Below are 23,264 nucleotides of genomic sequence, written 5' to 3'. Positions count from 1 at the left end.
ATTTTTGTTGTGGTGTAGCAGAAGAGCTTTCTCCACAAGCAAAAATGTTTTTGCACAGGAGGCTCCATTCTCGATGCACATATTGTAATGCTAAATAGAACCCTGCAGAAGGGGAGTAGTAGCCTGCAGGAATATAGTCAAATAACATTCCCAGTAATATGCCTAGTCATCAGCACCTGGAAAACTTTGAAGGACTACTACTGGAAATGTTGTTTAATAGCAAAAACAAATAATCATACGGTCAGACAGAGATCTAAAGCTCCATCTATTTTTTGACACTGTTTTATGATTAAGGATCAGTGAGACGAGTGTGGAACATCTCTCCTTGCTGGGTAGATCAAGGTGCTCTCGTCTCAGTAACATTGGTCAGGATGGGAATACTTCAATTATTGAAGGAGACTCCCAGTCGGAAATCTGTGTGTGCCAGGTTCTAATGCAGATCAGCCCTAGGCATTTGCCAGCACAATGACAATCATACGCACCTGCCCAGGAGAAGTGCTTGCGAAATGCCAACAAGGTGTAATAGGAGATTCAAACCAAGACATGCAATTAAAGTTAGCAAGGTGCCGCCCCAGTGCCCTAATAAAAGCATGTGGCAGAGAATGTGACTTTGAGAGGGAAACTACTGATGACATATGGGCAAGCGGTCTCCTCCTTCAAAGATGTGAGTATGGGGGAAACTAAATGGTGGTATCAAATCTTTTAAACTGTTTATTAAGATAAGAATTCTAAGATTCTCCTATTTAAAGCAATCGAAAAAATACTCATGGTCATTCAAAGGTTGTCCAAGATTTTAAGCATGTATGTGAGTAGTTTACCTATTAAACCCCATTGCTTCAATGGCGCATGAGCTTCTGGGCGTTGCTCTTCTGTCTAATACAGATGTTGTTCTCTCGAGCTGCATATACCTGCTTGTCTTTGTTTATAGAGAAAGTTAATTCCTCTTGCACTGTATCATACTCAGCTGCTTTGGCTCAGTGCAGGACACTTGTTCGCAAGCGCCTGCTTTAAAACCAACTATTTCTGCGAATGAGTGGGTGCCGGATTATAAAACTGGGCAGCTCAGAACGGAAAGAAGCGTGATAGAATGCTGTGTGTTGCTCGCTAGGTTGTGCTTTTCTTACGGAGTTATTTTATTGTGCATTGTTTCGGCTTTTCCGAAGTCAGAAAAATGATCACGCCTCATTATTTTGTGATTTAGTATTCATCTCAAGTCCCAATAGTTATGTATTAATATTAAGTTTCTCTGCAGCCAGAACTCGCACACGGCCCAGTGCATTAGACTCACCAATCGACAACTGAACCTTCAACGCAACATAGAAGCATGATTGAAGTAAACTTCAGTATGCTTGAAATGTGTCGGCAATGTGCATGTATTAAACACTGGCAGCGATCACAAAAACAACAGACGTCTTTCTAGAATTTGCCACGGATAAGAGCTTCCCCAAGGGTCAACAGCGCACACATGTATATATATCCCATTGAGAAGTTTCTATAATGGACGTGAGTTCAAATTTTATGGCAGGCAGGTGCAAGTATGACGTCATGTAAAAAAAAGAAGAACAATTTGAAGCAAATGGCCCAAAAAGCAATAATTTCTGTTTGATAATTTAACAAAGATGTCGATTGCACATTATACTCTAACAGATCAGCGAAATGTTCATTTGATACCTTTTTGTGTCTTTGATGCAATGAAAAAAAGAGGGCAGTTAGATGGCCATTGGAGAGAAATTCAATTCAAGTGGAAATAAGGGGTCCTTCAGGCATCTTTGCCACCATGTCAAGGAGAGCTCTTCATTTCCTCAGATGTTCTCTGAGGTCTGTGATTGTTCGAAGGAGATGGTGAGGTGGCATTCTTATCCTCTGCAAATTCCAGTGATTGGGGCATTTATCCCCAGTCCTAATCCTGGGTGAATTTCCACCAAAAACTCAACCATCTTTTTCGTAACAATCTTTTAAACCTTCCTGCAAACCTTTGTAGAGTCTTCCATTCAAAATGGCAGACGTGAGACTCCACTTTTAGACTGTCAAACTATAAAGAAGACATGGACACACTGTAAATTCATGCCTTCTTCATTCCCTCTGGAGGCATCCTTGCATGCCACACAAGAGGAAGATGGGTAAAAGAGAGACAAAGGAGTTCTTCAGGTAACAGGATGGTTGTAGCAAGATCTAGACATGATTGATTTTGGTTCCAGGAAGGGATGCCTGTGAGACCAGGTGCTATTCGTACTGGAGGGAGTGGAGACGGATATCGTAGGAGACAGATCGGGACCGAAAAATTTCTATTCTCCGCGAGTTGGCCAAGGACAGGAGAGGAATACGATCACAAGCAGAATGCCGATACGGGCCACGAGTGTTTAGACTAGGACCAAGAGGCATACTATAGACGACTGCACTTTCCTCAACACAAAAAGGAATTGTAAGCTGTGGGACTGACTGGGACTGCCTGTACCCAAGTTGGTGCCTAATCTCCTTCGCACCCTGATCAGGGACTTAATCTTCGTCCAAAGAGAATACTTGAATGATGGATCACGCTCATTCTTAGCATAGACATCCCCCTTGCAAGGGCGTTAAGGTGCATATCAGCATCCCCTACTACGCGGCCTGCTCCCACACGAGCTGCCGAAATACCAAAGAAGTTTTACATCACCTTGCCCTGAAGAAGTCTCATCTGGGACGAAATGCGTCGGCTGTTCTTTCTTACATATTGGAACAATAAAAAAGAAGTTTTCTAAAAGATTGGACACTATTTCCTGTTATTCTTGTAATGTCTGTGATTTAGCTTCACATTCTGTGCATGTGGTGCACCTGTGCTTTTGACTTAAACAATATCTAGACATGATTGATTTTGGTTCCAGGAAGGGATGCCCGTGAGACCAATGGATGGATAATATCTCTTGTTTGTTCTGAAATAGAGATAGAGACCAGAATTTGAAAACATGATAATTGAGGGCGTGAAGTCATGTAAATGGTAGGTAGCATATCCTGTTTCATGGCAGAGGTTCCTTGATGAGCAGTGAAGCCGACCAGGATACCAGCTCTGACCCCCAGTTTACAGAAGAGAAGGAATTATTCTGCAAGCATGACATACGGGACAAGCCAACAGATACAGAAGAAAAAGAGATATACAACAGAAAATGTCAGATGGAAGGGAACCAGAGTATGGAAAACAAACCAAAGGAGATGGGATGTCATATAAGTGATCAAACTAGCGCAAGCTGAAAAGCCAATGCAACAAAAACAAATTGTTGCCAGGCACAGAGCCAAGTTGTTGGTGAGAATAAATACACTCTGCCACGGCTAACCCAAACTTAAACCCCACCTACCTCAAACTCTTTCCCTTCTTCAGATTAGTTGTCTAGGCTTCTGTGATCAAGCGGCCTATAGGAAATATGTCATAAACTACACTACCCAACTTCACAATATTCACCATTAATCATAAATCAATCACAAGGCCCATAATCTAACATGACATATTTTGACCAACTGAATCATGTGACCTAATTAACCTATTCACAAATTATATACATTTATATACAACCACGGTAAATGAATTTCATCACACTTTACAAATCCTACAAATAATTAAGCCACTGTGGCGATAAGATCTTGCTAATGGTAACCTAAACTCATGAAATAACAAGGCCAGCTTGTTTTCCATTTTTATTAACTATTTGTTTAGAAAATGCATTAGAAATCTTTATTAGAGTATTTTTATTAAAGTATTTGTAAAAAGGTAACGATGGTTTAAGTAAAATTCAGTAGCATAAATCAATTAGAAAATAACAGTTTGGCATTATTCAAATCCTAAGTCCCTAACTACACTTGCTATAATAAAGTATATAGAATAAAAGTCTTTTGGGTCTCTTACGTGCTCCAAGAGAAGTTCGTCTGCACGACACACCCATCCAAAGGTCAGCAAAGAAGCAACGCTCTCTTCCAAGGGGAAGAGTTTTTATACCCTTTCTACGCTAAACTAATCTAAGTAAAAGTATAATTTTCTGCTAAAGTCGGAGTCCGATTGGCTGTCAAGTGACAGACCACTGTGTCACCACATTTTTTTAGAACATCAGTTCCGTCACTTTCTTAGAGTCCATTGTCTTTAGTTTTCGAACAACGAGGCTTCCTCCAGTTTGCAACATTTACTGAAAGAAAATCATAACTTCCTCGGTCTGTCAAACTCCTCTGCTGGTTCCTGGCCTTGGCCTTGCTTGACTAAGAACAGTCAGCTCATCACGTTTCATTTTACATCACGACAAAATGTTTCAGCAGAAGGAATTTTTCCATGATGGACTCTTGCTTTTCTCCGAGCAGAATTTTGCCAAACACGAATGCACTAGGCCCAGAACCACTTTACGAAAACTATCATATAAACAAACACAAAAGAATAATTAATGCGAGAAATACAGTTTGTTCTGTTACCCACCCTCCATTGCTAATGATTAACCCATTAGTCTAAGTTATCTAGGCAAAGCACACAAATAAAGCAGCATTTATATCTAACATTCTTCATTTTAATCCAGCAGGATTCTCTATGCACCTGTAAGAATAAAGTGACACCACGTAGACAAAAAGCAAAAATAAGCACATGCCATTATTTAATCAGCCGCTATTAGTTAGGACACAACAATAGACAAAATTAATTTATTATTTTCCACATACAGAAAGATGCAACATAACGCACATTTATGAGCACACATATTAGTTTCCCGCGTGTTTTTCATGAATGCAACTTAAAACTAGGTTGAATTAATACACACACAACACAAATAATTAATATTATTAATTCAGTTATGGAAGTGTGACTTCACAAGCTGAAATTTATTTTATTTCTGAAGCTCGCTCCATCATCTGTACAGTCTTTTTTACATGCCATCACCCTGTCTTCTGAGTTTCTAGTGTGGGCCTTTGTGATAGCAAATAACTCTGGCTTTTCTCTTAAGCGTTTTACAGGCTCTCATCCTTAGCATCTTGTTTTGCACGTCTATACCTGAATCCTGACACAGACCCAGTGCTATGGAAATGAGGAACCGCCCTCTTCCTGATCTGAGAACAGAATCCCCTCTGGATGTTGGCAGATACAAATGCCTGAGAACCTCTCTAGGTGAAAGGCTTCCGACACCTGAGCATCCTTTTGGGATTTTCATGTAAAATCGAATGCTTTCTGTGTTACCATTTGTTCCTGTTCCCTCGCATTTGCCTTAAACCAGCTAAGTGGTTAGTAATTCCACTACCGCAGTTTTCCTGGCAACTGGAGAGGCTATATAGCGCCTTCATGCAGCCGAACACGTCATGCGTATTTCGAACGCTAATTTCAGCCTCTGAAAGACAAGCCAGCACAACTCGTTTCAGTTTATTTAGCTGTTAGTCATCACAGAGTTTTCTTTTTAAAATTCAAATTTGCCGAGTGGATATTAACAAGCATTTGCAAAGGCAGTAGGTCCTGCCTTGTAGACCTATTATATATAATATATATGTTTGTGCGTACATATATGTTTTTTTTATTTGTTTATTATGCTTTGCAGCAAATGCAGAAAAAATGCATGATAATAAAGCTGCTCCTGACAGGTGTATCATTGTAAAGGCACAGCTATGCACCTCCACAGAATATAAATTAAAATACTTTTTAGAATGTAGGTAACACAGAAGCAAATTGCAACTGTTGGGCCCTCCCACAAAATTAAAACTATTTACTTAAAGGGCAGCAAAGGGTCGAGGAGCAGGCAAGTGGTTGGTTGGGGAAGTGGAGAGAGGCGGGGATCTAGGGAAAATCGAGATTTGTGAAAGTGCTTTTTGGGATGCAGAACGGCCCGGCAAGACCAGCAAGAGTTGGTAGAGGATGGGTTAAGGAGAAGTAAGTAGGGTGGGAGCAGCATAGTGTACACAATAGGCAGTGAAATAAAACATATGCAGTCTCATGGAGTGGGTAATGTAAAAATAAAAAATACGTTCTTTAAATGTGACCAATTGAAAGCCAATCGAATGATGGTAAAGTGGCTATGCTCCTGGGGAGGGACAAACAGAAAAATTAAAAGGCATTCGTTTGAATTAGAAGCACGCAAATGTAATTCATCATAAAGATAAAGCCAACCAACCGTAAGCAATGAGTGAGGTTCTAAGCCCAATGCAAGTTTTTGATAATTTGCACAAGCGATCTTTCACAAATAGACCACTAAAAGCTAACTTGAGGCGAAATCTAAAAATATACTTTTGCCATTGAATTAGACTTTTGATTTAAAAAAAATAACTTTCAATAAAGTTTCTACTATTTTCAAAGGCTAATTAATAAATATTGTTTACTATTCACAATTCGGAGTTTTCTAAGGAAAATGTAACTTAGACAACACAGTCAAAAATAAATTGTTGTATGTCCCTCTTTTATACATTAGGCGCTCACCCAGTGAGTTTATATTGTACTGCTAAGGGTGCCTTAGATAATGCATAAGTATTACATTTTTCCACATGAAGGAAAACATTTTTTCATTTATTATTGCATTGACTTTAAAATGCAGACAGATATACAGCTCACATTAAAACTCCATGCCACTGGTGCAGTACATGTGCCAACATTGTAAGGCTCTACTGGAAAATTAATTAACTGAGCTTTTGTGACCAATTTTACTTCATTTGTTTATAGAAAAGAACATACATACTGTAGCAATGAATGCTATCCTGGAGAGTTGAAAGCTATTAAAAATCAATTCCTAGTAAGGGGGTGCTGTAAAAGGGAAAATATAGAACTTAAAAAGCGCTAATAAGACAATACATAATATTGAACACTAGGCCCCTAGAACAACCTTTTGAGTCTTATGTTAATAATCTACACCATCGCTTTCGTTTAATAAGATTCAGGTTTAATTGTATCCACTGGTGTCTCACGTTTCTAAAGGGCTTTTCTAAACAAGTGTCCTTAAAGCCTTGTACCTGTGATGATTTTTCAGTACACGATCTTTTACATTTTCAGTTTTTTGTGGGTTTTATAATTAATGATCTCTGGAGTTGATATATTATACCACTTTTGAAACATTGTAATTTCGCACAAGTGAGGTCTGCTTTGATGTTCTTGCAAATGATGTCTTCACCCATGATATGTTTTGGGGTGGCGAACTTTTTAGCAGGAGCCTTACGTCATAGGAAAGAATTTGACTATGCAATACATGTGTTGCAGAGAAACTATGGTTTTATGTAGGTATGTGACAAATATTGAGTAGAAAGGCACTTAAAGAAGACTTACGAATTCGTAGCAGTTTAATTTCATATGGGCAAATCATATCATTGAGGACTCTAAAGAGCAATGTAAGATTAGCTCATAAGAGTTTTTAGATTTGTTTTGTATGATGAAATGTATGGTTTTAGTCTTTTTATTCATGGTTTGCGTATATGTGCTTTTATGTACAAAATTAGTCCCCATAAAGTTTGTTTGAACTGAATGCTAATGTCATAGAGCAGAAACTCTTGATGCCAGAAAAACCAATCGACAAATAGTGAAGGGGTAATGAAAATATTCCATTCCTCATATTAAGTAAATACCGCAGTCATGTTAGTAAAATTCAAAAGGCATATTCTAATAGGGGTGTGATTCTGGGATGGGGTGGGCGGGTGAAAACCTATTACGAGAGCTAATAAAAGAGGCCTATCGAAATTTAGCAAATTCATAGTACTTCCCTTAAGCAGGAGTTGAGTTGTGAAAGTAGTAATTCAATTAAAAACGCTTTGCAAAGACATAGAACCGTCAAGAGTTCATCAATTGGTAAATAGGTATATTCGCTAATGTTTTGTTACACCTTGAAATGAGCAGGCTGGATAAGACTTGTGTTTTTTATCTTCAATTCATAACTTCCCTATTTCCTACTTTCCCCTATCTATTCCTTGACAGTACATACTTTCAAGCTGCTGCAGTGCCATTTGTGATGCCATGTGCCAGGTCAAAAGCACTGGATTGTATTGAGGTTGTGGGTGTATAGCTAATCAGAAAATGTTTTGGGGTTTTTAGATTTTGGATTATAACCATAATGTTTTAAATAAAGCTTTTTATGGGCATTATGTAAAATGTTGTAATGTTGCTAAATTGTAGACTTTAATAGATTGCTACAAATTGTTATCAAAAGATAGCAACGGTTAAAATGTTTTTCAGGACTTTGTCGTTTTTGTTAAGATAAACATGGAGAAGTGTCTGAAATGTGCTTTTATTCTGCTGGAGGCTGTGTCTCATGAGCGAGTGGTCCTATACCTAGTGTCTGGGCACAGTCTACAGCCTATAGGAATTCCATATGAGCATTGGGCACATGGTGTTACCTTTGGTATTGGCAAATAAAACCAACTTCACATAACCTTTGGTGATGCCCTGTGGGCCCTGGGCAAATAATGTGATTATTCATCAGGATCTGTGTCATGTTCCACTTCACCCATCTGAAAACCTACAGGGTACAGTCTTGGGCCTTATGCAGTGTGCTTTAAACACTGACTGCCCATAGGCTAATCGCAAAGGTCAAGCCTCTCTTCGCTAGAGGGTGTTAGGTCTGGATTAAACTCTTTCCTGGTGAATCGTGGCACAGGGCAAGCACACATTTTGAAAATTGAGGATATGATTTCATATAAATGTTCATTCTATTTTCAGTGCTGATTCTTGTATTTGACAGTAAGCTACTCATGGAAGCTCTCACTTGAAAATTAGAAGGACTGTCACTGGGCTAAAGCTCCAATCCTATTATAGGAGGCACAGTCGTGGCATGTGGCGTATCCTGCTGGTGGTAAAACCCCAGTGGCACAAACCCCTGCCCATCATCTCTGCAGGATAATCGCAAGCTGATCCAAACTACATAGGTTTATTCCATGGAAAACCAGAAGAGCCCCTCACAGCGCCTGATCTATGAAGCACATCTCTATTTTGGAGGCACTGCTGCAAGGCCCTTGTGCCACCTGTGCGTCACTTTTTCCCATGTTAAAAGTGACACACCTGCGGGGCGAGGGGCTTGAAAATACGCCCCATAGTGCTTACATTTAGATCCACTTTATTCTGGTTTTAAAGTAACGATGAAAGCCGGAGGCAATCTGTGACTGCCAGACTGCCAAACATAATGGTTAACCTGAGGACTACATCTGCTGTTAGAGAGGCTGTCACAGAGAGAGATCCTTTTCCTATGAAACAGATACCACAATCGCATCCTTGCTGTGTGTTTACATCACCATCCTGTGCTCATGTGAAGCATTGCACAGTAATGTTTGGGTGATAGGAAAACCTGATACTTTTCTGTCCTTATAAAGACAGATTTATTTAATTAATGTATACCACTTTTCTACACTGTAGATACAAGTGAACTAAGGAGGATGTAAGTACTCTCACATTTTTTACATATATTTATTCAATGTTTATGCTTACTGCATCAGTCTAGAAAAAAAATTAGATTTTTGAGTTAGAAACCGTTTCATACATCTATCAACTTCTCCCAAATGTTAGGAAGTTGGCTCTTTATATAGAGGACCAAAAAGAGGTACATCATGGAAAAAGTCCAGGGAAACCCTAAAGGAATTACAGCGGCACAAATGACAACCCAAATGCTGACTTTTGTGGTAGTATGGGTGAGCAGTTTGGCATATCACAGGCTAGTGCTAAGCATTTATTACACACACAAAGGCAGTAAGTCAGGCCGCACTAAATAAAGAAATGCAACACCAATTAATAAAAGTAAAAAAATACTTTTATTTAAGATCATCAGACTCAGGTAAGTACTTTTCAAGTTATTAAATCTTGCAATTTTCAGAAATGGACACGTTGTGCTTTCCTGGATCGACAATGTTATCCTATGGAGGAAAAACATGTATTGCATTCAGGCACAACATACAGGACTGTTCTTCAGGATTTAAGGTGCGCACAGGGCAAGGTCCATACCATCCGGTCAGCTTGGGAGATTTTATGGGGTGTGGGTGCATAGGTGTGTCATGGCTTGAGGTGTCCCATTTACTATAATGGTGAACGGTCTGGTTGTGAAGAGGCTGCAAGCTGGTACAGGGGGACCAGTCTAATGGAACCCATTGGGGGGCTCGACCCGTGAGATGCTTGAACACATGGGAAATGTCGGTCCACTTCTCCACTGGCTGCCGGCAGAGGTACAATGGTGTCTTTTGACACCATATTCCAGTGCATGATTCTCTTGGTCACCTGCAGGAACAGGCTACTGGCAGCAACTGGAAGTCTAGACTATGCATAGCCAAGCATGGGCTTAGCTCTTGTGGATCTACCCCATTGGTATTGTCACCTCCCTTGGACTCAAGATCTAGAGCGCAAGCACATACGTTCCATGAAACGCCGGGTGGTTGCGGTTGTAGACTCACCTCCTTGTCTTTGTTACAATGTGGGTCTCACTGTTCCTGAAGTCCCTCAACATGCAGGTCGATCTTCCTCGGCGTTGGTGTCCAGAGTGGACACAACAGGCCTTGGCTGCTGAAAGGGGTTCAGCACACAAGGTATTTGTGTTGTGTGGCTCCAGCCTGTCCTGGAATCCACACGCTTGGAGGGAGGACGGATCTGACCAGTATGTTCATGGCCAGCTCTTCACGGGCATCTGCTGTATTGGTAGTCTCTCTCCATAGATGGCATGTTAATGTACCGGGTCTTGCTTCTTTGGTGCTTGCGGGGTAGCTCCTCTACTCCAAGGGAGTTTTTCTTAGGCAGTTTGCATGACACTGACAATACCTCTTTGTTCCTTGGAGACTGAACAGCAGCAGGATGATTCTGCTTCTTTCACAATTGTTGGGGGCAGCAGTCAGGGTGGCGCAAATTCAGTCATTGCTCCTCGGTTCTCATTACAGGACTCTTCTTTGTCCGCTCCTTCTCTTGATCTGTCAATATCTGGTATCAGGGAGTTCCCTAAATAGTCAATTTAGGGGCATTAAAGGGAGTGAGGTGTAGTAGCCAATCAGCTACTTATCCTTGGGGTGACTATACCCCGTAGATGGTCCACTTGCTTTGGGGAGTGGGCATCACCCTATCCTAGAAGTCAATTCCTAATACTAAGACACACAAGATGGTGGAATCCTATAAGTGGCGTTCCCTTCAGGTTTGGTCACCCTGGAATTGTGTGCAGCCTGGCAGTGCAACATGCCTCCTGCATAGCTAATGTTCCCACCAGGCCTGGTATCAGCTGGCTTAGGGCGGGGAAGTCAGCATCCTCTCCTGTGAGGGAAGACAGATTCACATACCCGTCCATGGTGGCAGGCTGGCAAAAAACAGTCAGTCAGCACACCAGAAGCTGGAAGGTTTTCAGAGTGCACCTCTAAGGTGCCTTCTGGGTGCATGTATCAATAAGTCCAACACCGGAATAGGTGTGAGTTTATTAGTACGAGATGTTTGGTAACAAACATCCCTATTTTCAGGGAAGCCATCATGCAGGTGGGAAATTCGTTTTCACCAATGTCCAGCACATGCATTAAAATGGCTTCCCTGTTCACTTACAATATCCAGCAGTAGAACTAGATATCACAGGGGCATATCTGGTCATGCAGATATGTCATCACATCAAATACAATGCAACCTGCCTTAGGTCTTTGGTCTACTTTGGGGGTCACTTAATTATATTAGATGCAGTGACTTTGGCATGACACAAAAAAGAGTGTCATGTTGTGCTTTCACTCATGGTTTGCACCATGTCATGCAGCCTGCAGTGGCAGTCTTTGTGGGATTTGTATGTGGGTCCCTTAGGGTGGCATAATGCTGCAGCGCTTAGGGACCCTCTTTAGTATCCCTACCCAAGGTATCTGGAGTACCATTTACAACGGACTTACAGAGTTGCTAAAGTCCTTAGCCAATTGTAGCACAACTAGATCCTTACCTTGTCTTGGGGAAGGACCACTGGCACTGAGGTCTGGTTAGCAGACCACAGAGCACTGTCAGAGTCGAAAATCTGCATCTAGTAGATAAAAAGTAGCAAAAAGTGTGTGAAGGGTAACAAAAGCTCAGTTTTCTACATCACCCCAATTATTTGTCCCAGCACAAAATCTTCTCTTCTATCCATGAAGATTAATTTTGTGATTACACTTGTAACACAAAAACTGTGAGATTAAAGCAAAATATAGGTCTCCTCAGCCTATCCTACCTGTTCCATCTATAATCATCTGATTAAATCATTGAACTATTTTTAAGAGTGCAACGTAACTGATTGTGTGAATCTAGGTGTTTCTCGAGTCAACAACTTTGTCATGATTCTTCAGATCTCAATGTGGGATGCTGCTGTTTCTTGGCAGAGCAGTATTTCCTATGTTGCTGAAGAGGCACACAATGGAATGCAAGGTATTTTGTCTGTTAGGATAATCACCAGCTCCTCGGTGTGGAAGCTAAAGCATTAAAAGTGTTGCAGTAAAAGTGTCCACATACAGGCCTACATTATAATTTACAGCTTCCCTGTTTCTACCTCCCTCTATGGGAACACATTTTCTCCCTCTAGAACTAAGAAGTACCCTGTGTGAACTTGAGGCTCAACCTGGTTGTGCACAAAAGGATCACTACTAACCAGCTAATGCATTTATAACTAATTGGCCTCTGGACACTTTTGCAAGCCAAAGCTCTATATAATGGCTTTGATCATGCTGGACCTTAGTGCCGCGTTTGACAATGTAGCACATTCCATTCTGCTACAGTGTCTAAACAGAGCGGGGGTCACCAAAGAGGCACTGGGATGGCTGAAAGCTTTCCTTACCAACAGGAGCTTTCAGGTCCAAAGGGGAAGTTTTCTTTCGGACAGCATATCATTGGAACAGGGGGTGCCTCAGGGCTCTGCCCTGAGTCCCACCCTGTTCAACTTATATATGGCTCCATTGGCAGAGGTAGTTCAATCGTTCGGCGTAGAGCTTGTCTCTTACGCCGACGATACTCAACTTCTCATCTCCCTGTCCCAAGCTCCCTCCTCTGCGGCTGACAACTTTAAATCATGCATGTGCAAGCTGGCTGCATGGATGAATGAGCACTGCCTCAAATTAAATGGAACAAAAACCGAGGTGCTCATAATAGGTGGGAACAATACAAAATGGACCAATAACTGGTGGCCCACTTGTTTGGGACCCGTGCCTACTCCCAGTCAGGAAGCCAAGAATTTGGGTGTCTGGATAGACAATAAGCTATCCTATGACAGCCATGTCAAAAAAACAGTAGGGAAGTGCTTTGGAGTCATGAAAGCGCTCAATCGTACCCTGGATCTCCTACCGATAAGTTCCAGGCGTACCATGACTCAGGCACTTATTACTTCCCGTATAGATTACGGGAATGTGCTGCTGCTGGGCACTTCAGAAAAAAACATGAGGAAATTACAAGTCCTGCAAAATTCAGCTGCACGCCTTGTGCTAAGACTCCCCCGTAGAGCCCCCTCTAGACCGTCTCTGGCTGCCCTTCACTGGCTGCCGATTAGCAAGAGGATACTATTCAAAGCGCTCCTCTGGTGCCACAGGATTATTCATTTGAAGGCCCCTCCCTACATGTCTGATCTAGCTACACTTTACGTACCTAATAGATCCTTGCGGTCAACAGGCACAGGTCTGCTTAATACAACGTTCCCTAAAAAAGCTAGAATGGGTGGCAGATCCTTTCGTACTCTGACAGCAAAAAAATGGAACACCCTTCCCATGCACATCAGACAAGAGAACGATGAGGCATCCTTCAGGAAAATGTTTAAAACCTATCTTTTTACTCTTTAATTCTCTGTCTTTTTTTGGATCCACATGGCAAAACTCTCTCTCCACAGCGCGGGGACATGCCGGGAGGCGTCACCAGGCGCTTTACAATCCCCTATAATAATAATAATAACTACTTTTAGTTCTAGAGCCAGTAGATGTGGTTGGGGTGCCTGCCATGTTGGTTGTGGCTTTTGCCAGTTGAATTTGGATTCTGTGTGCACCGTGGTGTGTCCAGCATGGGATGAAGCAAGCTATGATGTTCCTTTGGCAGGTTTTACACTGGAAGTGTGCAAAGGCAACTGGAGCCATGGCAAATGCAAATATAAAGCTAAATGTATAACCCTATTAAAACCAAATTATTGGTGAAGATCATATAAAATTTAGACTTTACTTTAAAGAGGGTGGGCGTTGGATGAGGGTAATCCTTCACGGTTTGTTTTGATAATTTAGTGGCAAACAGTGCATTTGAAAGTGTGTTAGGGAATCAACATTGGTAAAAGATGAGTAAGAGTCACAGAAAAAAAACACATTTTCTGCAGCCTTCTACTACAATTTGTAAACTGTCCACAGTAGATTATATTATCCTTAGGTCTGAGAGGTAACGTGGGAACATGAAGCAAATTGTATAAGCAGTACTTTTGCATGTGCTGCTTTGCATATTTCAATCAACTAACTTTGCTTGAAAATGCAGATTTTCCAAACATATCAGGGAAGGAAAGTTCTGATTTTATTAAAGACAAATAGGGGAGTGTAGAAACTGGGTTATTACTTCACTGGGTTATGCAACCTCAAGTAATAATGCCACTATTTATAATAAGGTTCAGTTAGGCCTTAATAAAATAAATCTCAGTTTGACCTTTGGTAGCTTGGCACAGAGCATTCATGCTAAAAGCAGTCCAACAAAACATAGGAGAAAAACATGTGTAAAGCATTTAAGAAGCCCAAAACAGCCTAAGGACCATGACACAATAAAATCCCCCTTCAATTTATAAAATGAGCTTATATTTTTATCTCAAAATAGACACAAAAACAAAGAAAAATCTAGAACTGGGAACTGGAGTTATGAATGTTAGAAGATGTAATAAGTAGGTCACTGCAGCAATTCACAAGTCTAGAACAATTGGGTCTCCGTAGAAAAGTCTGAGGTTACCTTCAAACCAGCAACTAAAAAGACTGAGGAAAATAGGTGCATTTCTTTCAAACAAGGCTTTGCTGGGGTCTGCATGATCCTGAGTTCTTTTATGGTCTAAGGCTCTCCTGGGCAAGCTCTTTGAATGCCAGTCCTCCTAGGCACCAGTTAAGAGCCCACCGCTTGGGGTTGAGAACTAAGTTTCACAACATGTACTAGGGGAGTTCCAGGCGAGTCCAGGCCTGACTGGGTAGCTGAACAAACAACAAATACTGGTTTTATTGTGGTGTCTACTGGTTTCTTAAGTTGGGGCAGGAAAAAGAATACACTCTTAGGCAATAATGGACCCAGGGTTTGAGGGTACATTGAAGTGGGTCCGGACTCAATCTTCCAGCATGAACCAGCCACAACAAAACAAGTCCCGTGGCGGCAGCAGAGGCCCACTTTGCAAGCTGTTCTCTTGAGCTTTTGTGGCCCTGTGTCTTAGCAGGGGACTTGCCAACTATCCATTGGAGTTCACTCTTCTTTCCTGGGTACAAGTCCAGCCCTTGTGGTTGCTCCTCACAAGCCAAACAGTAGGCACATTCCATCCTTGGTGATATATTTGGTGCAGCATGTCTCTGTGCAGTCCTGTCATCCAGTAGGCTCTGGCCGTCTTCTGTTTTCCACAGGTACAGGAGTGTTCTGAGTTCTCTTGGCAGAGTTGCAAGTCCTATCATTTGCACAAGCTTATGGGAGGGGAGACTGTACTAGTTAATGACTGTTACTCCCCTGGGCTATCTCACCCACTTTTTGACTAATTCCTGAAAAGTGTGGCATCAAGCTAACCAAATTAACTATTTATTCTGCCCACTAAAAACATTGCCAAACCCTCCCATTCCCATGGGGATCTCACTGGCTGTCCCCAGGGGTGTGGCTGCCTGGGTACTACACTCCTGCTTCAGGATGACTCCTAATCTAATTAAATTTAGCAAAGCTGGCTGCCCAACAAAGGAAACAGTCTAACCCGGGTTTAGGGACATCCGTTCTTGCATGGCAACTCTCTTTTGACATGTAGCCCACTAGTTCCCTCCCCAACCAACTTGCCACAGGACAGTAATACTCCTAGTCAATTGGCTCCTCTATTCTTAGTTCATGGGACCCCTAGAAACCTAATTTACAGGGCAGATCTTGCAGCTGCAGGGCCAACCAGAAAAGGCTAACAGTGACCTTTTAGGCACCATAAAAAAGTAAAGCTTCTATAGCTACTTTTCTAAAATAGTTATGTTAGATACAATTTTGACAATAAGTTGATTTTAATGTAACTATTAATTTGACAATTTGTAATACCTCTCTGGCCTGTTCCATTGGGAAGTTACACTTTATTCAAATTATTGAAAGTCACCCAATGTTATCCAATAGGGCTACATGCTTTTCAATAGGGAAATTTGACTTTGTAGATGTTTCCTATGCCAGTGCATATAACATACAGTTTAGGCATGGCCTACTATTCAGAATCATGCAAACTACCATTTTGGCACTTATGCTGGACTCTGGAGGTGATTTATGGGTATGAGTAATAACTAGGGAGGTTTGGGCCTGTCAAAAGGGTTAATTTGACAGGTCAAACTTGCCCGGACTTTAACTATGATGTTTTAATTTGCTACTGTAGTGGTGCACACTTAAGTGCACTAGCTCCCACTAGTAACATTTTAAACTACAGGACATGGGTACAGGACATGGGTACCCTGAGAACCATATACTTACAGGTAAATTAAACTTTCCAATTAGAATTTCGCCTTGGGAAATCGTTTTACTTGCCAACTAGGCTGCAAGACAAGCCCAGCACCAAAGCTTTACTTGCCATTATAGTGGTGGCACAAATAGTATTGCAATCCAATAAAGGCACCTTGACCTAGTTGCCCTAGGTACTCTGAGTACCTCATACTAGGGGCTTACATGTATGTTAACCTTACTAGTCAGGGATCAGCCACTTTTTCCTCATTCGTGCACACATTTAGGAGTCAGAGGACATACACTGTACACTGGATGTCAGCGCCCCAGTGTGCAGAATCACTACACTGGTACCTAAAGTCATCAAAAGGTGGAGCCAAAAGGTGTGGGGGTGAACCTGCAAAAATCCATCTCTCTACAGGGAGTATTTTGCAGTCTTTCTTTGCTAATTTATTTATTTCTAACCACATCTTGTAGAGCAGCACTACATGTCCCAATAGTGCTGCCTCTCCAGCCGGAAATGGAATCGTAAGATAGGCATTTCTCTTGTCCATAAATAGGGGCTTTCTGATAATTTCTGCTTCTTTTCTTGGTGCTACAAATTTCAAAGTCCATGACGGAATCAAAAAATCTAAATAATAAGAGAAATACCAAATTAAATTGGGATAACTTCTTATGTCATGTCATGTGATATTTCACATCATCTTTATTCGTATTATGGTCTAGAGAGCTCCTCTTCAGGCTGGGCAGTCCTATTGATTGATTAGCAGGTTGCCAGCATTAGTGAGACTGAGTCAAAGGAAGAAAAAACTAAAGGAGATATGAGATTTCAACACATGAATGGGATCACAATCAAGCTATAGGATAATACTTGCTTCCATTGTTTGTAATATAATTAGGACTTCCCTTCAAGTTAGGGAAATCTGCATCTAAATACAAGACCGAAGGCACTATTCTGCATGCTCAAACCTTCAAATTAGAGATAAGAAAGCATGTACTTACTGTACTGTAACCTTATTTGAAGGTATCAATCAATGAACTTGAGGAAATCTTCCAACCTTACTCTGGCCTAAAATGCTTTTGAAGAATCCAATGACACATCCTGACTTAGACAGAAATCCCAAAGGTGTTTTGCTCAATCTTCCAGAGGTTTTGATTTGATTACCACTAAATGTATTTTTATTTAATTGCATCATGTTGGGATACATAGGAGTGCTTGGAGCTGACCAATCTGTCTATATCTTCTGCATCAATTTCCAAATCATGGTAACACTCCAAAGTAGTTCCTTTGTTGAAAAAATCAACACTGGAGTTGTCCAAAACCTGGAAATTCTTGGCCAATCTCTCTGCTCCTGTTCCTTGCTAAAATCACGGAATCATGTGTTATCACTATTGTAACCCAATGCCTGGAAGTTAATTCGATGCTGGATCCATCCTAAAATGGTTTCCGGCCTCAACATAGTACCGAGTCCGCTCTGCTGGCGGTTACCAAGCAGCTTCGGGCTTCTTTGGATGAGGTCAGAACCTCCGCACTGACTCTGCTTGATCTAAATGTGGCCTTTGACACGATCTCCCACAAGATCTTGCTAAACTGGCTGAGGGAGATCAGCATAGATGGCAATGCCCTCTCCTGGTTCTCATGTTTTCTGGCTGACTGGACCTTTCATGTCATCGCCTCCCCTTTTTCCTTCCTCACCCACACGTTCAGCTGTGGTGTCCCCCAGGGTTCAGCATTGAGCCGTACATTATTTAATGTCTACATCTGACCTTTGGCTTTGTTGGCCAAAGCCTGGAACGTCTCCTTGGTGTCATATGTGGATGACACTCAACTGGGGCTTACTTTTTCTAGCAACCCCAGTCAGGACTCAGCAAAATTTCAGGAAGATCTCTGATTGGATGACTGACAACTACCTCCAACTGAATTCCACCAAATCTGAAGTACTCTTGGTGGGCAGGGACTCCCATCTCTAGGATAGCCAGTGGTGCCCCCCCCGCACTTGGCACAGCTCCCCAGCCTAAATCTGTGGTTAAGAACCTGGGAGTGTGGGTGGCTAGTGCCCTCTCCTTTGAGGCATATGCTAAGTCAGTGGCAGGCACCTGTTTTGCATTACTATGTGGCCTAAAGCCTATCTTAGGATTTTTGATCCGCCACACCCGTGGACAGTTAATCGTTCAATCTACTGTCATGGCTAGATTGGACTATTGCAACATGTTGCTCTTAGGCTCCAACAATTCATTGATCAAAAGGCTCCAACTTACCCATAACACGGCAGCTCACGCTCTGTCTGCACTCCCCAAGCATTGTCACGTCTCCGTCCTCCTCTACCGGTTACACTGACTGCCAATGGCACAGAGAATTTACTTTAAAGCTCTCTGTATTATCCATAATATCTATTTGGGCCTTTACCCCGGGATTTTGAGTGCTGTATTCTCTCCTTATGTACCCACCCGCGCCTTGTGCTCAGTGGATCTGCATCTAGCAGGAGTGCCTCGGTACGCAGGGCCAGAGCGGGTGGCTGCTCATTCAAGGCTCCAAATGGGTGCCTGCCCTTTGGAACTCTCTACCTCTTTCTAGCAATAGCATCTCTGATCACTGGATTTTTAGAAGGACTGTGAAGACTTGGCTATTCTCCAATCACTATGCTGCCTCTGCCTCCCACAAAACTAGACAGTTAGCACTGGGAGGCCTCGTTGCTGGGGCAGCCATGCGCCTTATAAATATATTTTACATAACATAGGAAGACTATTCACCTTGCTCTGCAAGTTGAAATTGGATGCACATCACAAAGTAGCCTGTAAGAATCTCTAAACAATGTATGTGCAATGACAACTACCTACCTGAACACCTTTCCTCTAGTCGACTATTGGCCATAGCATGCCCCAAGAAAAAATCGCCTGAATTGCGGAAGGTGAAAGTCCCTCCAATATTAGTAGCTGCTGAAGAGACACTACCTTGCCAATTTGAATGAACCTAAACTCAATTGTGTGGAACTTAGAATAACTCTTGTTCCACCAACAACCCTAAGAATTGTATTATATAAATCGTGTTGATTACCAAGTGAATCGGATCAGTGTCTAAATTATCTCATTGTGGGCTGTCTTTGATTCACTGCGTTTTCCTCTTGAGATCAGCATTGTTTCAGTTGGACCATTTTCATGTGTACCATTAATGTTCTGGAAGCATCCCAAAAGCAGTGAAGACCTACCTTGAAAAAACATGTTTGCACGTGTCTGACCCATTGATTGAGTTTCAGGATCTCAATTAACCCCTCTTTGTAGTTTTTGATTTCTTCGGTGATCCACAAACGGACCCAGAATAGCAGGGGCCTCAATGTGGCTTGCTGTTCTATACGCTTTATATTGAAGTCCTGGATGATGGGTATCACAGTTGTGCTTACAGGCAAGTGTAGTAGCCTACTTAAGGACATGTTTTCCCCCACTGTGAGCATGTTATGCCTAGTAACCCCTCGGAGCTCTGCTCCACAGTGAATTGAGGATTGTGCCCTGTGCTTATAAACCTCCACGGAGGAAGACACTGCCTTGGATACACTTTTCTGGTGCTTTTTTTAATATTGCCATGGAATTTTGAAGCAACCTTGCATTTGTGTAGGTGATGATTTCATGTCAATTTTGTATCTAGTGTAAGACCAAGGTAGGCAAGGTTGGATACATATTCTAACTTTTGTTTTCGAAGCTTTGTGACATTTTACCTCCATGTATTTAGTTTTGTTAGAGTTTATTTCAAGACATTTTGAGACGCAATATTCACTGAAGGTGTTCAGCAGGTTTTGTAATCCCTTTGGAGTTTGTGATAGTAAAATAGTATCATCAGCGAATAGTAGACCTGGTACTGGCCCCCTCCTAGCCTTGGCGAGTCATGTTTACACCCTTGTAGATGTGTCATAACATCATTTACATATAATGAGAAAAGAGTGGGTGCCATTACACATCCCTTCCTTACTCTTCTTTTTCTAGGCATTGCCTCTGACAGTTCGTACCTGGGTCCCCTTCAAACTTTTGCGTATTTATCTTCATGCAGCCTAACTATCTGTACTAGAAGATCTTCAGGGATTACCTCAATTTCAAGGTAATTCTAAAGTGAGTCCCTGGGGCTAAGGTTGAAGGCGGCCTTCAGGTCTATGAATGCTATATACAGGTGTACTCCCATTTGATTTGTGTATTTCCAGGTCTGCATACTGTGATAGAATGTTGTTTTCTTCTATCCAGTTATTGAGCTTAAATAGAATCTGTTTTGCATACACCTTTTGTAAGGTATCTATTAGACTTATAGGCCTATACTTGGTAGGATAATGTCGGTTACCCTTTTGATTATTTTAGCCCCTTTCCAAAACTCCAGTATAGGGGCTCCTGCAGCCACAGCATTACAGATGAAATTTACATATGGTACCCAAACTGTTTTGTCAAGTTTTAAGAGATCACCGGGCACCTTTCGGGGCAGGGGCTTTTTCTATTTTGACTGCATCTATTGCCGTCATTGTATTGTCCAAACGAAAATAAGGAGCAATATTTAATCCACTCTGTGTATTTTTTAGAGGGCAATTCCCCTTCATTAAATAACCATGTGTCAGTTGGATGGTAACATCTGAGAAGAGTTTTCGAAAAATGTCTATGCCAAGTTTCTAGCTCCCCAAAAAGCTCCAGGCTAGTGCTTCCGTTGTTATTACCTTTGGCTAGTATTTTCCAAAATAATGGATGGTCCTTATTTTTTGCTACAGTAGCAAGGTTATCCCAGATCCGATCATCCCAATCCTGTTTTGCTTGCACTAGCAGTTTCTTATACTTGGCCCTTTTGTTCCTTAGTGCTTCAATATCATTGATTCTCACAGCAGCTAGCATTGCGATTTTGGCTTTGCAATAGTCGTTGTTATACCAGTGAGTATATGAGAAATGTTTGTCAGCACTAGCTGATCCGTGTTCTCTAGGGTTTTTACTCAAGAGTGATTTGAATTTATCTACCATGTTGCAGTGGATCCTCACAATGGGGATCTCTCTCATAGATATATCTGCATAAGGAGCAAATACATCTGAGAAGGTGTAATAGATCATCCTCATAGTTTCACAGAGACTGCTATGGAAGGCCATTGTAGAGCTCTTTTTATTGTTGCTATCTATCGGCTGAATTGGGTTTCTAGTATTAGCGTTAGTTCACATGGCCCAGGTTTCAAAAGTGATTCCACCATTGTTAGACACAATGGGAGGTGATCGCTGTCATCTCTAACCTCTACTTCTAGATCAATTAGGTTACCCCATGAGTTAACACTGGCCATTATATAGTCAATTATACTCGTAGTAGGACCTCTCTTGAATGTGTGGCCATTTGGTCTATTAGAGGGCAGGCTGCCTTAGCAAGCCTTCAGCCCCTGTCCTGAGACTAATCGAATCAGTTGGGCCACTGCAGTTGTGCAAGGTACCAAAGTACCAGCCTCCAAAGGTGGTACTCCACTTACCATATCCTCTTTCTCAAGAATAGTTTCCAATCCCACATCCGGTTTTAACTTACAGTTAAAATCTCCTCTTATATTAAGTACAAACCCTGGAGTCTATGGAACTTAAAAAATTGTCCAATATGTCTATCACTGGGATTACGTGCTGGCAAATGTTGGTCTTTTTTAGACATTTAGGAGATACATTTCTGTTTTACTTTGTGTTTTTATTTTTACCTCAAGTATGTCGGCAAATGATAATTCCTAAATTACTAGACCACTTGATGGCCTGTCTCTAACTGAAGATATGTCATTGATGCTAAAAGTTATAAAGCCCAGCTTGCATGGAGTTTTCAATGCCCAGGTTTCGTGCAACAGGCAAAAATCGAATTGATCAATGTACTCCTGCCATTCCTGATCTATTATTTTTGTTCCAGCCCCGCTGTGTTCCATGACACTAGACGTCGATCCAGTTGCTGTGCTTCCTCAATCCTGATAGGAGAACTGGTTGGTAGGGGATCTACCACTGCGTCCGCCCTACATTGTGTAGAATTATCCTGTTGATTTTGTCTGGGGTAATTAAAGGTTGGGTTCGCTTTAGGAGTGGGCAGGGGCCTTGCGCATCGGGCGGGTACAATTTCCTGTATTATCAGTCAGTCGGCAGGCTCTAGAATGTTTTGAGAATGCCCCAAATGAGACGCATCCTTCAAATCCAGAGAAACCATCCAGTGTCTTGATAGAAGGAGGTCCCTGAGGTGGATCATGGTTTCTAATTTTAAAATGGCGATACAACGCAAACTGATTGGGATCTCTTGATTTGTGGTTCTTTAACCTAAACAAATCGATGTTGCCATGAATCCCCTTTGTTGGGCGTGGCCCTTTCTACAGGGTCATCATGACACTTTTTGCCTTCATTCCTCCTGTTTTCTGAACCCTTTATTGTTGGCTTTTAGTACTCTGCGCTTTACAACTGGCAACCAGTGCAAAAGTGCTTGCACTCTCTCCCGAGAAGAGAGTACAATTGTGTTAGAAATGGGATTCCTGGGTGACTGAGGTATGCACCCAGGCCAAGCAGGAATCACTACTCTAGTGAAGGAAATGTAGATATACACTGAAAGATAACCTGTGCTCACCCTCTTGTAGCTTGGCACAGAGCACTCAGCCTTATCTTAAGAGGCAATGTCAAAGTGTGCAACACATTCATAGTAACACAATGAATACTCCACAAAAAGACTCCACACAGGTTTAAACACAATATAAAATATTTATCTGAGTGAAACAAGACCAAGACAAAAAAAATCCATTCAGTAGAA

General features: G+C 41.7%; 1 protein-coding gene across 1 annotated transcript in view; it reads left to right on the top strand.

Annotated features, from left to right (window-relative positions):
• Positions 1 to 614: 614 nt before the first annotated feature.
• The window catches only part of LOC144824116 (aminopeptidase N-like), an 880,577-nt gene continuing 857,927 nt past the window's right edge, over positions 615 to 23,264 (top strand). Inside the window, exon 1 of the mRNA XM_078683228.1 lies at positions 615 to 664. The gene's annotated coding sequence lies outside the window, so the exon portion shown is untranslated. The remainder of the gene's footprint in view (positions 665 to 23,264) is intronic.

This window comes from Lissotriton helveticus, chromosome 3_1, assembly GCF_964261635.1.
Source record: "Lissotriton helveticus chromosome 3_1, aLisHel1.1, whole genome shotgun sequence".
NCBI classification, from domain to species: domain Eukaryota; kingdom Metazoa; phylum Chordata; class Amphibia; order Caudata; family Salamandridae; genus Lissotriton; species Lissotriton helveticus.
This window is presented reverse-complemented; position numbering and strand designations above follow the sequence as displayed.